Genomic DNA, 3271 nt, shown 5'->3' on the forward strand with positions numbered 1-3271 from the left:
CACAAACATTATTCATCCCACAACAAAGTGGCCAATACTGCAGTGTTCGAGCAGAAGTCAGACGCATTCCTGACTTCCCCTTGTGAATAATGAATGGTTGCACTTCCCTGGACATGTGTTTGGCTAAATATTTCATGTGACTTATTTGCCCCATGTAACACTGAAGCTTTGGCTTAAATCTGATTTTGGGATCTCCACCCTTGCCAAGAAGGTTTTGCACCTTGTACCTAAAGGGAAATCACCCAGACAGAGGCAGGAATGAGAGGCTGCTTTAGTAATAAAACAGTCAGTTTGTGGTTCTTGAAGAAAAAAAGGTGTTAGACCTTATCTGACAGTGCTGTCCATTTTTAGGGTCAAGGTTCAGAGTCGAAGGTTAAGTTTTGCTATTAAGGTCTTCAAAATGCCCATTTATGTCTTTAAAATGGCAATTTTTCAATCCACTATAAAACTGAAGGCTTAAATGTGTAATAAATTCTCAAACAGAATGATGAAATGTGGCGCTCATAATCTTAGAGGATCCCCCACCTCCGTCCAATTGTAACCTTGTCAAGTTTATGGCTCTGAAATTTGACTCTGACACAGATTGATTTGCTCAGCATAATTTTAATTCACATTTGTCAAATTTAAACCTATATATCTCATTTGTTTTATGACCACAAGTAGATATTTCTAAGTGCCTCAACTGATTTACCAAATATTTGCCAGTTAGCAGTGTGACGGTAAGACATGTATAGTACTCCTCCACAGTCTTTATTTCCTCCATTTATTCAATGATGAAAGCCAAATAAGAAAAATTTGGAAAAGGCAAACGTGACAAAAGTATGAACATTTTTTTACACTTATGTTCACCAGAAAAATAATCAAAAATATTTTAAGTGTAGACTCAAAGCATAATTTAAAGTCCTGTGTATTCAGCCACAGAACAGTCTAACTTTGTACCTTTGTTCTAATAAATCTTAAATCTTTCTGATGCTACACACATTCCAATATACTGTATATGTATATATATATATATATATATATATATATATATATATATATATATATATATATATATATATATATATACAGTATATTGGAATGTATATATATATATATATATATATATATGTATATGCTTACAATGTACAATTCCTTACCAACATCAGCAGATGAGCATGAATGGATTGAAGTTGTGGAAATTCATTTCCGGCTCAGATTTAGATGTCAAAGTTCAAGGAGTTCTTTGTTCCCCTTTTCCCCTGCAGCAACCAAACAATCAAGCAAAGATCACCTAACACTAAGAATCTTAGCTCATTGTTTGAGCAATGAGCAACCGCTAAAGCTAATAAGCTAAAGACAGAATAGTACAATTGTTATTAGAATCTGAGGACACTCTAAAAATTGTATTTCAGGAGCCCAGGTAGCTGTTCGACATCCAGTCTAGATTTACCATAAGTGGACTTTAAAAGGATGCTCAAAGTCTCTGGGAATTTATCTGGGATACTGTTTCTTTTTCAGTAAAACAGTGTTAATTTGGGCAATTTGTATATTATCTCAATAATGGGATGGTGTCCAATAATCACGTCAAAAATCACTGAAATATTTTAAGTCTTTCTCTATACAACTTTGTTATACCCAATGACGCTACCATGTGCTGGCATACAGGAGTGTGTGTGCGTGCACACACCTTCCCACAGCGCTGTGCTAAGCCCCAGTAAATGCTGATGGTGATGAAACTACTTTCATCCATCTTTTCCACTGGGAGAACCGACATTTTGCGCCCGTAGCTGCAACACCGGGAGCATTGTGTTCCAGCCCTCACAACAAGCACCTTCAGTCAATGGAGAAAAATAACTCGAACAGTAGAGACGTGTTCGGTCTGGAATGTAAAATCTCAGAGATCCGTAAAGCTTTACTGGTGAATTTGGACTGGAGTTCAAACAGTTTCAGATTAGGTTTTAATGAATAACTGTGCTGGTTTCTTCGGTTTGGGCGATATTTCATTGCCCTCACCAGACCAAAACACTTTTCTTTAATAATGATGACAACCAGTCTAAAAGTAAAGAAATTCTGATATTTTTTTTCCACTCACTAAAATCTCATACTCATCTCAGTTCCTATGGCAACAGCAGTGTTGTGAATGTTCATGCTGATTTTTAGCTTTTAACTGATGCGTTGATAACACACTGTGAGCACCGTCACTCACCTTTACACAATATTAGTGATGCATTGGAGCTTTTGGGCATATTGTTTGTGTCACAGGACCTGAAGAGTCACAGTGGAGCCTCTGGAAATGGAAAACAGAGCCGCACAGAGGCCTTGATTGGATTAATAATTATTGTTAAGACCTAAATCTGGCAGTACGGATATCAATATTTCACTGTGGTTTTGAAGGCAAATTAGGCAAATTCCCCCTTTTTGTGTCTATCTGTGGGTGCTGTGTGGGAGAGCATTGGGCTTCCTTCAGCTTAAGTGGCTCAACGGGAAACAGAAGAAATATTGATTGAATTCCCCCGCTCTCAGATATCAAAATATGTTATGGATCTGATGTCATAGTGTGTAACAATGCACGCTAATATAATTGTAAATGACATACGTGCCAGTGAAACCGTCTACATTAGCGCCCCCATGCAAAGTAGCCAGAGATGAGTCTAGCAACTGCTTTTGTTGATATAAACTCTCATTATATGATTGAAATGAAATGACGACTGGCACTGGCAACCTGTTTGAATGCCATCTGTCGACTTTATCGAACTTTTTGAATCATTCTGTGAATAAAGGCGCTTTTCGCCCTGAGGAAAAAGTCACAATTAAGCTCCAATCAGCTCCTGAGCTTATTAAGCACGTGCGTGCATGAGTGCTGACATCGACATGCACTTTGATACTGCTTTATCAGTGCGATGGCAACCCGGCCCACTCCGCCTTCATTAACTCTCTAATTAACTTTTCATGAAGTCCATTTCCGACTCGTTTAATTAACTGACCATCCCTTCGGCCAACTCCCGCTGGACCTGTGGGGATTCAAGTAAGAAAATGAGCTAAAAGGAAACTTTCAGCCCTGATAAATGCTCCGTTTGGGCTCATTTCACCTTTGTCTGCTTTCACCATCACGTTTATTTTGTGTGACATTCATAATTCAGCCCCTAAAGTCAAGGCTTCTTCTAAAGCTGAGCACTAATAAATAATTTACTATTTACGGCACCACAATGACACACCAGAGCTGCAGGAGCAACACTCTTAATGCAGATTTGAGCTTGAAGTATAAGTTAAGGTTGATGTCCGTGCCTTT

Source organism: Takifugu rubripes, chromosome 8 (assembly GCF_901000725.2).
Source record: "Takifugu rubripes chromosome 8, fTakRub1.2, whole genome shotgun sequence".
Taxonomy (NCBI): domain Eukaryota; kingdom Metazoa; phylum Chordata; class Actinopteri; order Tetraodontiformes; family Tetraodontidae; genus Takifugu; species Takifugu rubripes.